Source organism: Struthio camelus, chromosome 2 (genome assembly GCF_040807025.1).
Source record: "Struthio camelus isolate bStrCam1 chromosome 2, bStrCam1.hap1, whole genome shotgun sequence".
Lineage (NCBI taxonomy): Eukaryota > Metazoa > Chordata > Aves > Struthioniformes > Struthionidae > Struthio > Struthio camelus.
The window spans coordinates 40,214,432-40,229,815 of record NC_090943.1 but is presented as its reverse complement, the minus strand read 5'-3'; positions in this window follow the sequence as shown (position 1 = coordinate 40,229,815).

Here is a 15,384-nt window from a genome sequence, read left to right as displayed (position 1 = left end):
GCTATTATTACTCTGTAAATTGCCATATGACATGCATAAATACAATATAGGTGTGCCACTGTTTTCTGATCTTTAGCCAAATATTTCGTGTCACACATTTTAAACATTAACTGCTGAGAAAAAAAAAAATGGGAAAGGCAACTAGTTCTTTTATCTTCTGGATTTGGTCATAAAACCAGGCTGATTCCTGGGATGTAGAAAAATACTGTAGTATGTCATGTAATATGGTAAATGTCAAAATTGTAATAGTAAATTGTCCACTCACATATGAAGTATATGGTGTTCTCGAGTGATATTCACTTGTCTCTTATGTGTTTGTTTTTACTGCTTCTACTGCTATATATTTTATTCCAGAATTTGTCTCCTTGTAGCACATTATATGTCTCTGCTTCTCCTTCCATAATCTTGCACTGTCTTGCTCTCATGTGTCAGAATACTGTGTCATATGATCGGTGAAATACAATGTTGTTAGCAAAACTGACAAAATCTGCAGTGAAAGAGGATACTTGAGGTAAAGAGAAATAGAGTTTTACCTAACCTCTTGGAGGTTAGAGGATGGTAACAAAGTATATTATGAAGAACTTCACAACAGTGAAAATGATGAAGTTGGTGAACATTGTGAAAAGAAATCTGCCTGAATACTTGTTCAAAATGCTAATCCATTTGTATGATCTGAATTTATAGTCCCTAAGAGTTTGCTTTCTATGACGATTCTGGTGATAAATTTTAGTGGACTATTCCTGGCAATAGTTAATAGCAGATGCTGGAGAATATTAGTGGACTATTTATGCTCCTGTTTATGATCATTTACACTGGAAATCTGATTCTAAATAATGTTTTTGTTCTTGCGGGGAACAGAAGCCTCTCATTTTACCCATGTGTTCACTCAAAATAAAATAGATTTTGATCCCCCAAAGTAATCACTTACTACTAAACGTTTGACCATAAATATTTGATAAATAATCTAACAGAAAGAAAAAAAAAATCATTTTGCTGAGATTTTGCAGACAGAGAAGATTTTCACTTGCTAATTTTAACTTGCTTTCCCAGCCATAAATCTGAATGAAGCAAAAGAAGAGTTTCTTCAGAGAATGACTACTTCAGGTATTCCAATAATTGCAAATGAAGTATTTCCTGTCCAAAGTCAGTGAGTCTTGACATGTCTGGTTACGAATTTGTGTACCTTTGAAGGATAGGCAAATGTTGATCTTTGTGATAATAGCAGGTGTGGGCTTATATAATATCATTTTACACAACATTTAAAGGTGAATTAATACAGTTAATTGAAATGTCCTGTAGATTGAAAGAAACTCTCTCACATTTCAAGAAAGAATAGCCTCTTTCTATTTATCAGAAAAGAACAAGAGAAGCCATGAAATTAGAGGGAAATTATTATATCAAAGGGGAAGCAAATTCAAAAGAAACAAAAGTAGCTTTGCTATGTGTAAAAGTGCAAACTGATGTCTGTGTTGTACAATACACTTAAATCTAGTGCTATTTTGTAGAAACTGTGAGCAGCCTCATTTCTAGTCTGATTTGTGCAGAGCCCAAATTGGCTTTGATGTAGATTGTTCCCTGGCTATCAACGTATTTGTGCCTGATAAAAATCTCTAACTTAGTTTACATTCCTGAGGGGACTAAATGATTCTGCCTGTTTTCATGATACCTGCGCTTTCATGAGAGGTTCAAGCTTCTCAAAGTTCTATATAACTTAGAAAAATCACATTTCTCTCTGTTTGATCTCAGAAATCTTCCTATATATGGACACCGTCACTGATATTAGCAATGACTTGCAAAGGGAAAATACCAATCTGTGTGCTTTGTATGTAAGAGGAACATCTGAAAGCTTTTCTGTTTTTCAGTCCTGGGGAGATTTTTTTACGATTTCCTAGATTCTAGAATGGCTCAATACAGTTTTTACTAACAGAATTTTAATATGTTTTTTCTTAATAGACAGAATAAAGGGTTTGTCAGAGAACAAAGATTTAACAAACCAGTCCTCAGACTATACATAAACTCCAAAGTGACTTTGAATTACAGGTATGTGCAAGATGAAGACCTACATTTGGAGAGCTGTCCGTGGAAACCGTTCTGACCGACAGTTGAGTCTATGTTGCTTTTCTGCTCCATGCTATGGAGTGGCCTTGGTTCCCTAGACAATTGGTATGGACTGGTTTGTGCCTTTACTTTCAAAACAAGGGCTCTCTGGAGTACACAAGTCACGTGCCTACTGAGCAGAGTCATTGGTATTGTAGCTAACTATTGTAATGACTTTGTGAATCTCAGAGGGCAAATCCTAACTGATAAATAGGTTTTTATGTTTCCATAAGATAAAAGAGAATATAAAGTCACCTTTCCCCCAAAGAGCGGGTTGAAAACTTAGAAGTAACAAATAAAGGAAAGTGCACAGAACTATACTGCTTTCCTTCAACCCTCCAGATGACTTTTCCCTTTTGAGCAGCTTATTGCATATCTAACTACTCACGTGTGCTTAATTTCCGCTCATTCAAATTTAGACTAAATAGACACTTTCACTATGGAGGCAATGACCGCTGCTTAGAACTTCCTTTGTTGTACTGACTTGGCAGAATGCTGCTTGCTTTATAGCTGAAGAAAGAGAGATCTAAAATACAAATATAGATGGAAAAAACTGATCAGTGATTAGGTCACTAGATTGGACCTGTAAAGACACAGATCTCAGCATCAGTCAGACTTACTGAATCTGAAAGAAATTCATCTAAGACATCTCAGACAGCATTTATATCACTGTCTTCCATCTGTTGAGGTCTCCATTATGCAGGAGCCATTACATAAGAGTTGTCCTGGACTCTTCTGACCATCTGGCCAGCAATCAATGCACTCTCCTTAACCATAAGCCCTCGTCATCCAATACTAGCAGCCAAGCTTCATGTTGACTCTTAGCAGCCAAGCCTCAGTAGATGATCTGACTCTTCAAGGCCTTTCCAGTTTTACAGTAACAGCATCTCAGATTATTCCTGTGGAATCTGGTATAATCCACTACATCTAACTGCAGGGTTATTCCAACAATGGCTTACTGTGCATGATAAACTTTTGCTTTGCAAGGAGGACAGGAGTTTGAAACCTAGTTAACAAATTTATTTCAATATGAAACCTGGCATTTGTTATTTCAGTGTGAGTGTAAATAGCTTGGCAAAAATGTTTAGTTTTAATTAATTATGTAAATCAAAGGAAAGTAAAAACTGTTTGGCCCACTGCTTTGATTATGTAATAGGAATAAAAATATAAATGTTCTGCAAAAGGCAGCAAGACATTTGACACAAAGATTTAATGTTGTCAAGACCTGAAATGCTAATCCTTCTTTTGATGTTTATATTGCTTAGCTGGAAAGGGAGTCAATGCGTTATTCATTCTTTGATGTTAACGAAAGACCTCACCGAAAAGACCTTTATAAGCAATATATAATCCATATTTATACACTTTCTACAGTACTTGGCAGTTTTACTCAATATGAGCACAAGCCATAATAAGAAAAATGTAAGAAAAATAAACCAAAATATCAGTAAACAGCAGATGTACACTATATTCTGGAATGAATAAATTATGTGAGTCATAATGGTTGCAACAGCAGGTGGTGATGTAGTTCAAGACTCTTTGTGGTTACTCACTTAGCTCATACTCCAAAGAGGAGGCCCCTCAGACCCGGTGCAATTTTTAGCTCTGTGCCTTTAATTGATGTACAGGCTAGAGACATCAGTTGAGTTTCATTAGCTCTGCAGAAAACATTCAGAAAATAGGCTGGTCACTGCTTCTGAGTGCCAAACCTGCTGCTATGACTAATTTATGAATGTTCATCCTATTTGTCCTTTCATGTTTCTTCCTGTTTCATACATCCTATTTTAATTAAATTGCAGATTGAGAGCTCACTGGGGCAGAGATTTTCCTTGTCATATTGTTTTTAAAGTTTTTTGTATGGTAGAGTTCTAATCAGTGCTTAGAAGGTGATAAAGGTTTTGAAATCGTTAGAGTCAAACATGTTACTGCCATTAGATCTAATCGTAAAAAGAAAAAACTGTGCAGAAAAATTTCTAGGGAAACTGAACTTCAGTGTGTTTTTCTTTTCCTTTCTTAATAATAAGTAGCATCTGTCAAATCCTTTAACTAACAGAACAGAGTCATAAAATCCAAACTAGTTGCAGTTGCAACTGCAGTTGCCTCTTTTGCATAGAGCTCAAGATCTTACTTTGAAACATGAAAGCATTTGGTTTAAATTCTTCCCTGAATGGAATCCAAGACTACAGTAAAATATTTAAGCAGATATCTAATTTTCTATATATTTCGTGCAATTTTAAAATATGACACATCTGTTACATAAATAATACTTAAAAATCAGTAGTCTAAGACTGAAATCTTTGCTGAACCAATAAACACTCATTTTGGACAATGTAGCCTTCTGTTGTTCCAGATAACAAGTATCAGACAAGTACATCTTATAAAGGAAAAGAAGAATTTTCTCCATGCTACTGTACCAACATGTCTTACCTCTTTCTGAACAAAATGGATCACATATTTAGTCTGAAAGGCACGTTCGTATAGCAGCTACACTCAACCTCTCTTCTACAATTATTGAAAGCAATATCTATACTGCAGACTTTGATATAAGCAGGGGGCAGAAAAGGAAGAAGAGAGAGAATTTTGTGGAACTTAAGAGCAATCAATCTCCTTTTCTAAATATCCTGAGTCTCATGTTAGCTACATACTAAACAATGTGAAATATGGGGATATTGATACTGAACTTTGTCCAGTTCTGGGCTCCCCAGTACAAGAGAGACATGGCACTCCTGGAGAGAGTCCAGCAGAGGGCTACAAAGATGATTGGAGGGCTGGAGCACCTCTCCTAGGAAGAAAGACTGCAAGAGCTGGGCCTGTTCAGCCTGGAGAAGAGAAGATTGAGAGGTGATCTCATCAACGTGTACAAGTATCTGAAGGGGGAGTGTCAAGAGGATGAGGCCAGCCTCTTCTCCGTGGTGCCCAGCAACAGGACAAGAGGCAATGGGCAGAAACTGAACCACAGGAAGTTCCATCTGAACCTGAGAAAAAACTTCTTCACTGTGAGGGTGACAGAGCATTGGAACAGGTTGCCCAGAGAGGTGGTGGAGTCTCCTTCGCTGGAGATATTCAAAACCCGTCTGGATGTGATCCTGGGCAATATGTTCTAGAGGACCCTGCTTGAGCAGGGAGGTTGGACTAGATGATCTCCAGAGGTCCCTTCCAACCTAAACCATTCTGTGAATCTGTGATTCTGTAAACTGAGATTTTCTTATGCAGTTGTTTCAAGTAGCTCATACTTAATCACAAAGTGACACTCCACGGCATAGGCAGTGCATAGCTTTTGTCGACCTTTGGCCTTTTATATAGACTGATGTTTAAGTTAAATCTTCTCTCCGCAGTTCAGAATTTTCTCTTTCTGGAACCTGCAGTAAAGTCATCACGTTGAATTCATAACTTCACAATTACCATGACAATGCAGCGATATCAAAGCCTCAGCTTTATTCTTTCATTATAATAGAAGAAAGAGCTGGGCTAAGAGCAGAGCTGCTTTAACTGTTCTGTCATTTTTTCTGTGCATGTGAATTGTGTGCAAACCTATAAAGATTTAATTAATTATTTTCTTTGCTATTCCAACATCCTTATTGCATTTCTTCATACTGACAAATTTTGGCTAATGGATTTGTTTGACAACTTTTCACTGCAAAAATGTATTATGATACTTAACATTCATGAGACGGTGGTGAAGCTGTATGATTTGTTAACTAAGTCATGTGTTATGAGCCTTTAGAAATTAAATCGGCAGTTGTCCAAAATAAATTTTATTTCAGCTACAGAACTGAAAACTGTGTTCGTCAGACTATTGCAAAAACAAAGCTTCACTCGTTCATTTGTCAAAAGTAAATTAGTCAAAATATCTATTTAGAACTTATTTACTCGAGATATTCGTGAATTATTTATCTCACCATTTTCCGTGTTTAACTATGATACCAAATCCTCCTAATTAGATACAAATATTTTTAATGATAAAGAGGGCAGCTACCAGAGAGGAACACATCTTAATGTATTTTGAATTTAACAAGTGTTTTCTGCCCCTTTATTGAAATTCTGTCTAAATATAATTTTGTGCACTTACTTATGCAATTTACTGGTTTAAACTCAGATAGCCACTAGCTTGGCTGTTCTGTTCTTAAGCAAGATATATCCAGATAAGGATGCTCTGTATTATGATATAAATAGAAATTTTGTGAATCATAATGTTTTTGCAGTTATTGGGTTCTCTTTTCTTCGTTTATAGAACCAGAGGTCAAAAGTAGAGATTTTTGATTATTCATCAGGCCAGTGTATCATTCAGCTACATGTCTCTAAAGGCCTACTGGTATTAAGCGTCCTAGATTCCAGATGAAGGCATTTCACTTCTCTACAGTTTTACCTTAGATATAAAATAAATATATGGCTCCACATTTGTCCCTTACTGCTTGTAATGAAACCTTGCCTCTGTCGAAGGCAGAAATAGTTTTTCTCACTGACTTCAAAGGGACTAGTGTTTCACCCTTCATTTCCCTGCTGGATACTGCCTTTTCCTTTAAGCTACCATGTATCATAAGAAGTTATGTGCTTTGAAAACCATAATGTGACACAGTAAAAATTGTAATGCCACAAGGCAATGTCAATATATATTTTTATATACTAGTAGGAGGAGAAGATAAACTAAGAGAGAGAAATGTTCCTGACTCACAAAACTCAGTTTGTTGTATTTTTAAATGAAAATACATCCTTACAAGTAATAAAAAAACCCATATACCTGCTTAGTGCCATCCTGCCAAGGTGAGCTGTCAGATAAGCCTATGTTTACCTACAAATCTACTCTATCATTTCTCAGTCACAAAGATTAGAAGTGGGATTTTGAGCTCACATGGGTTTGCGAGAAAGAGGCCAATATCAAAGAAGTTCTGCATATCTCGGGTGTTGAAGCAGGACTCTGGGGAAGCCTAGATTGTAATAAGTTAAACTTTATTCTGAAATTCAAGCATAAGAAAGGAGAGGGCATCATGGATGACCTTGCTTATGTAGTTCAGTTTCTCCAAACATCTATGCTCTGCTTGAGATCTTTTGCTGTAATTTAAGCATGCAAAATACAGAACCGTCATATAAGTGGTGATATGATGGAGTTCCACCATAAAGTTAATGATAAAACTGCCTGTATCCTGCAACCAATTGCTCTCCAAATTCCTAGGAAAAGAGGCTTCACATTCAGAACTGGATGCAGTTACCTAGTACGCAGATACTGCTGAGTATAGAGCTATAGAGACCCCAAGCAATAGGGATGGAAGCTCTTACAGTTTGGGCAGTTGGCACCATTTCATTTCCTAAACTAGGGTCCTTCTAAGTAGGTGACTGCCCTGACCCCAAAGGGCAGCAATTCTGGTGGAGCAGGGAAGACAAGAGTGCGTTCTCTTCCCTGAAGAGTGTCAGGGACTCCCTTCACTTGTAGCTGAGATTTTTGAAGTCTAGGCATTACTTTGTTACTTCTCGAACTCTAGGCATTACTTACTACTCTAGATGCTTCTGCTGGCTCCAGCTTTTCAGAATTTGACGTGTTTTTTGGTCGGGGGAGGGGATCCATTGATTTCCAAGGCCAGGTCTTGATCCCAGTTAAGTTAAAATCAAAGCTTCATCAAAATCACTGTCATCAAAATTTCCTCTATGAAACTAGCAGTAACACTTATATGAAATCTGCATTTATAAACCTGCCATTTGTGATTTAGGAGGGTTCATGGACCTGCAAAGATCGGACCCCTGCTGAGGTATTCTAATAAACATATAATAAAGAACATGCCTATACCATAAATATAGTTTGCCATAAATATGTATATGGTCTATACAACAAATAGAAGTTTGCTAAGTAACTATCTAAGACTGGCAGTGGCAAAAACTGACAAAGTGAACCATGAAGTGGTGAAGTCTCCAGCTTAAAATCAGCATCAGAGGTAAATGACCACACCAAGAAGAGAAAAAATGTCTCCTGATAGCCGGGGCAGGAACCTGTCTACAACACCTTAATGCCTTCCTATCCGGTCTTTTCTATTTTTTTGCCCTTCCTTTTTTTTTTTTTTTAAGGAAAAGAAAGGCTTGATCAAGCTAGTTCTTTGACTTGCTCTGTTTGGTGCATAACTAACTGAGTATTGAATACTTATTTTGCGTGTTATATAAAATTAGCTTAAATGGACGTGAAAACATTCATGGTACAAACGAGCAGTAACTGAAGGTTCTCTTGTATATGACTCAAAAGGGAAATAAACAAAGGTGCCTGTGCCCAATCTGCTGTTCATACCACAAGATATAAAAATAAAACAAAAGCTCACAAGTCCTGTTCTCATTATTATGCTGACATTTTGAAAAATGCAAAAGCATTAAGTGAAATGCAAATTCTAGTCAATTTTATCAGAGGTGAGTACCTCAAATGATGTGATTCTAAAATTGCACATTAAATTAAACATAACATTGGGTGAAAGGTACATAAAAGTGCTGTAAATAAGCATCTATGTGTAAATAACTTTAACACATTATAAGCGTAGTTGGATAGAATGGGGCTATAAATGTTTTTAGGATGATGTGGTTCAGCATTACAAGTTATTGGCTACAATGAACATATAATGCAGTATTTCAAAGTCTGGGCAGTTCCCCAGAGAAAGCAATGAAAAGACAGTTGTGTGCTATTCAGGTAAGCCCTTGCGGTGAACACTAATAAAAAGATGATGTTCTCAGATGTCCCGCTTACCAATGGTGGTTTTGCCCAAGAGCGTGAGGAACACTGCATGCTCAAAAAGTTCAGGAAATGAAGGGAAAGAGCTCCACCACAGGAATGGCAAAATATCTATATGTCTTCAGGAGGAGATGCCTCAGAAGAAGGAAGTATTAGATGAAATAACCTGATAACAACCATCCTCTTTTACCAAAGTGCATCAAAAAAAAAAAAAGGAGGAGATTGCTGGTACAAATATTAAGGATGAAGTGAAAGCACATCCCTTTGCAGGGGTGCTACTAGGCAGCTGAGGAAACTTGCTGAAGACTGACCAAGATTAACCCTCCAAACTGATGAAACTTAATAGAATTAATAGAATTAAGCAAAAAGTGGCACAGGGCAAATAAGTTTGTTCACTAGCCTTTCTCGGTCCTGTCAGATACCTCTGATAGTATGTTAAACACTCAGGTTCAAAAAACACATGAATTAAGCAAAATTTATCTTCTTTCGTCCCTAACTAGGAACAGCAGCAATTAGATAGGGCAGCAGAATTTCAGACAGCCCCATTCTGTAGATCAGTGTGGCTGGAATGAGGGAATGATTGAGAAGGATATGTTTGTGCGGGCATGTGAGAAACCGCCCATAAACACATATGTGAGTGTGTCTATGCATGTATGTGTGCATGTGTGTGTGTACCACTGCTTGCATACATGTAGCCTTGGGAAAATGGGACTTTTCAAGACTGGCTGGATATGGAATCCTTTTTCTCTCTCCACTAGTACAGAAGAAATAATTTCTGTGGTCATTGGAAAGCTGCGGATAATTTTCTTAAAATATTTTGCCACAACTGGGGGCTATTTTCCTCTCTATAGGGTGCTTGACTCTTATTAATATCAATGGGAGTTTTGCCCACATGTGGAAAATAAATTAGATTCTTCATTGTTTCCTTCGGATAAAATTAAATGTTCTTCCCACATGTTAAAAATAGCTCCCATACTATTGTTCTTATGGTATTGGAAATGCAGAAGATTAGTCACTAAATGAATCTTAAATTATTTTGCGCCTTAACCTGACCTGATCCTGAGCCTTGACCTGATCCTGCTTCGTCTAGAATCAGAAACTGCTTGTTGAAGACCTCAGTCAGAACCCAGGTGGATGGTCAATCATCGACTACTAGTATTTCATCCTGAGGTGGGATGGAAAACCTTTTCACCCGTACGGTGCCTTGTACAGACTAGATCTGTGAGTAACAGTTGCTTCCTAAGTGTATGATTATACTTCAATTCATACAATAAATTCTTATTCTTTTTTTCTTTATTTACAAGCGTTGGAAGACAAATGTTTTTGTCACAGCCTGTATCAAGACAGTCTAACTCATTATCTCTGTATGTTCCATGACATGACTTTGAGTTGCTATTTAATACCATCATTATGCAGGAAGTCATTATTGTACATGATTTGGTAAATGTAAGATGCTAGGATGGATTTTGTACACTTTGAAGTGTTTTTTATAGGACAACATGCTTATATTTATAGCAGACGTATTGTTCAGCAGACCTTTTGACATTTTTAGAATATGGAATGTTGAACATTAACATTCAGCTCGGTCATAAACATGATGCCCTGAGGGATGATGACATCAAACAAATTGGACCGTCTTCTTAGAAACTGCATTCCCCATGGATCACTCAGCAGCAGAAAATGGTTAAGCATTATAACTTCTTAGGACACCCTGAGGATGCTGCTGCATGGGTAAATGGAAGAGGAACAGTGTGTCTATAACGTTTGCCTACCTACCTCAGAAGTAGTACGAGATAAGTGAATGCTGCAACTTGAGAGAGTGGAGGGAACCATAGTATTAGAAAACTGTTGTTGTAGATATGCTCTTGGAAAATGATTTGACACAACTTTATTGAATAAAATCTATGTGAACTCAACTTTAAGCTGTAAGAAGGAAGGGAAAAGTGAAGAGGCTAAGAGAACTTGTGCTTATGCAATAGATGTAAATGAGATGGAGACAGGAAAAGAGAGTCAATGTAGTTACTTGACCCAGGAATCAAGCCGGGATTAACAGAAAAACTGTTATCAAAATAAGAAATGAGTTTACCACAGTCCAGAATCAGCATAATCTTTTTATCATTATTTCTCTTAGTGTTTAGTAACATAAGCAGTAGTTTTTCACTGGGATATATAAACTATTTAACCTTGATTTTTTCTCAAAACTACAGTTAGCTACCCTAAGCTATAAGAATTTGTTTCCTATTCTAAACTCAGCGTGCCTCAGAATGTCTGTACAACCTTGAAACAATACGCAGCTTTTTTGATGACTAGTTGTACTTGTTTTTCAGATTTTCTTTCAATTTTTCTCGAAGTGCAATAGTAGATTACAAAATATGTTGAAGAGTCAAAACCATACCTTGTGAATGAACAGATAAGAAGAGCAGTGATATTTATTTTTCCTTCTTGCTTTCACTTCTGAATATCTTTCAGGCTTAACTGGAGTTCAACATGCCTTCTGGGTCCTTAGGTGCTTTCGTCTGAGATATTATGACAGAGGAGACTTGCTGTGATCTAATTCAGTCACCCGATAGTGGGTAGGATCCAGTTCAAGATTCGAACGCCTACATTTAGGTACCTAGCTGCTTTAGTGACTTAGGTCTCATTATAGCCAATCAAGATTTTGTCAATACCATCAATGGAGCATAAAGAGGTGTTCAGCTCACCAGGTAATAGATATCTATTTTAGAACGAGGACCTGATTCACTCTCCATGCTCTGCTGGAACTGAATCCTGCTGGAACTAGAATCCCATTTGGCACTGAATCCCACCAGGAATTTCCAAAAAACAAACGTTCTTCTAAACCTTCCAGCCTGTTGAAGTCCAGCATTTCTGGTCCAGAAACATTAGATCTGGTTTACAGATGTTTTTCCACTTGGTTTAGAGGGGTTAGAATTAGAGTTTTGCCATACTAGGCCTAACTATTCACTTTACTAATCCAGCATTTTGTTTCAGGCCACTGCCCTGTGATGGTTTCTGTAACACAGAGGTAAGGCATGCTCTGTGCAGTCTTATTGCTTCTGTTTGAAATTTTTCTATGCTGACCTTTTTTCTTGAGAATAATCCTCATGTTTCCATTTATTCATTTAGGTATTTCTTGGGGTGCAGGTTATTCATTATTGAGGATCTTTTGTCATACATTTTCCTTCTTTTGAAGAATAAAAATTTATTATCCTCTTCCACTATTCATCACTTAACAGTTATTATTGTGAGGCTCTATCTTTTCAGTACTGAAATAAAAGTTTACTTGTCACTAGCTTCTAACATTCTTTTATTCTTGTATTTCAGGCTGACTTGAAAATTAAAGGAGTATCAACTACTTTAACAGTGTTCATTACCTTCTCTTAGTCATTTCCAAATTTGAATACCAGATGTAATCCTAATTCACAGACTGAGCAGTGATTTCCTACTTCAGGAACGCCTCTTTCTCCCTGGACTCTTTTGATGTCAGACCACTATTTTCAGTCAAGTACTTCAACGTGGTCCTGTTAGATAATCTTGGTGTCCCACTCTCCTTGTTCCTCAGCCTACATACACAGTAACTAGCTAGTGCACCATCCTCCCACACACAGCATTTGTCATAAATGCTAACATTTTAATGATATAAAAAAAATGTACGTGTTGAGCTGTGTGCACAGAACTTTGTAAATGGTGGCAACTTTCTTTTCCATTCAGTTCTACACAAAACCTTAAGGACAGGTATGTTAGCATGTAAACACAGATACGATGGTGAGAGTTTAAAGGACCATTCTGTCTTTAATCCATTGCTGCACTTTGTCAAGATCGGTGCAAATTGCTGATATGTTTGATTTATCTTTGGCATCACTTGTGGGGTTTGTACCACACACAACAGAATGGAATCCTGCAGTGCCTGAGAGCTTTAGACTTCAGGAAGCAGAATGGTCTTGGCCAGATCAGTGCCATTCCAATACAGATTTTGCTACGGACTTTCTGAGGTACTCTCCAGGCCTTGTGAAGATCCCTACAGCAAAGAATTCTCCAGTCTAACAATATGCGTTGGGAGAAGGTACTTCCTTTTTTTTCACTTTAATTTTGGCCACTCCATTGTTCTGGTCCTGGCTCTTTGCCAATTTTTTTCAAACCCTTGTAAGTGAAAGAATGAAATAGTGAATCTTAAGTTTTCCTTAAAAGAAAACTTGTCTGGCATTTTTAGCATTTGAAATAAAATAGAAGCCAAACAAATCTTCCTAAGCAAAGTTATACTGGAATTACCTTTGAAAATATATCCTAGAATACAGATCTATTACAGTCTTGAAGGGAGAATATAGCCTGTCAGGCTGAATACATCACCAAAAGTAATTCCCATTAATCAGTTTACATTTTTTTCTAAATGTTCTCCATCTAACCACTGATAATAAAAATCTCAACGCGAAGCCATCTTGTATCTCCTGGCAAAAACAGACTGTAAATGAGTTTACCATAAGGATATGTTGGTACAAATCTGGAAGCCAGCACACAGGTTAAGCTGGTGCTGGCACTGTATCTCTCCGCTAACATCACTGTCTCAAGATAGGTTTCAGAAAAGAATCCTGGAATTCTGTAGAAAGTACCCTCTTCATCTACGTAGAAGTGCTTATGAGATGCATCCTCACCCAAGGGTTGTCCATGCGTGTATGTAGTCACATAACAAAAAAACAATGAAAGCAACTGTCTTTAAGTATAAACTTTGGGGAATACAGATACTTGTATGGTCTATGTAGCAGCTCACTTTGGACAGAATATGATGGCCTTTTAACCCACTAATTTAATACTACTTTATTTGTCACCTGGCTGAGACATACACTAAAGGCATGTTGTTTTCCTGAACTGCAGCTTGCTGCTCCACAAAGCTTCAAAACAGTTGCACTTTGCTTAATGGCAATGGGAAAGACCCAAACATATTTTCTGAAAGTCAGTTAATTGATCTTTCTGTAAAACTCATCCGACACCTACACACTCCCAGGTATGTGAAGCTGAATATTACTGGTTTAGTCACCTTGAGGGACCTTATCGTGATGACTGAAATGGACACTGCTCGAAACAAAAATCAATTTAACGGGAAGCGATGACAAATCACAGTGAAGGATTTTAGATGTGCCTTTCTTCACACGTGAACCTATTTGACCCAATAAACAACTCTAGACTCCGACAATGTCTTACATGTATGGAGGAGAGTGGAGAAATGGGCAAGGCAGTAGTCAGAGAACTGATGCTTCTGCCTCATGCAAAACCTTAAATGAGGCTGACAGGAGAGAGATTCATTGCCAAAAAAGAGGTTCAGACTATGTCATGCCCAGTCATGCTGACTGATGCATTCCTCTGTGAACATTTCAGAGCCAGCAAGGGCAAAGCCTACCTACCAGCAGCTATTGTAGGAATAGCACAATTTTAGTTAGTAGTAATGTTTAAAATTAAAGGAAGTGCATTGTTTCCATGACCTTTAAGAGTATAAAATCCGTGTGCTTTCTTTTCATGCCAAAGTAAAAGAACCAACAATTATAAAGGGAAGTTTAGTTCCCTCACACTTTCCTGCTTGTTTTTTTGAAAGCAGATCTTCCATCCTGCTGGATACAGCCGCCAGCTTTTATTTTCTTCTGTTTCTCCTAATCCATGTTATAGCTGTCTTTTGTGTCCTCTCCATGCTGTTACTCCTTTCACACCATTTCCTGTAACTTGCTCCTACTCTGACGTGGAGACAGTGATTGAACTAGACTGGCACATACTGGTATGCTGTAGTAGCACTTCTAACACGTTTGATGGCACATCTCACAGACAGCATGCTCAGCGTTATTTTTCTCATATTGGTACTTCTCAGGCATCCATATCTGCCGCTGAAAAAGGAGCAAATGCAGCCCCAACAGTGCAAGGGTTACGTCTGATATTCTTTGACAATGTAGAGTTTGCTGCCAAACTCTGCTCTAGAGGCACAGTTCTGTGGCCTCATGGTTGAGTGTAAAGCCTTAATGTAAACGGAGTAAAATCAGCCTTGTGTTTGTCATGGTCCCTCCCTTCTCTGGAGGAATTAATGTGCTTACCAGATGGTTAAAACAGAGCTTACCAAACAACACACAAACCCCTTGCTGTCAAAATATCTAGCTGACACGAGACACATTTTCCCAGTGTCAGTAAGGTTTGTGAGTCTTCAGGCAGGCTGAACCAAGAGCTTGCGTTTTGATGTAAATTCCACTTGTTTCCTTAACTTTGCATCAGAGACTTAACTTTATAAAAAGTTAACATCTTCAGCAGAATCATCTGGCTGCATCCATTCTTCCTACAGTAAAAAGCTGTAGCAGTGTCATATGGATTTAAAAAAGTAGTTCCATTATTTTTGCTGATCCAACTGTGTTGCACTGCACCTAATTTCTGTTTCAGTACATCCATTCACTCCTCAGTGTGCTGCTCTGCTTTCAGTGAATCCTTCCCCAGGTGCATGCTTTCTAGGGGACAGAAAACGTCCCACCTTTGACCCTCCCAGCCACCCAAACCTTCAAAAAGTAAACGCCATGAAATAAAACTGTCCCAGACTTTTCAGAGTGCTGCACCCAGAACAATGC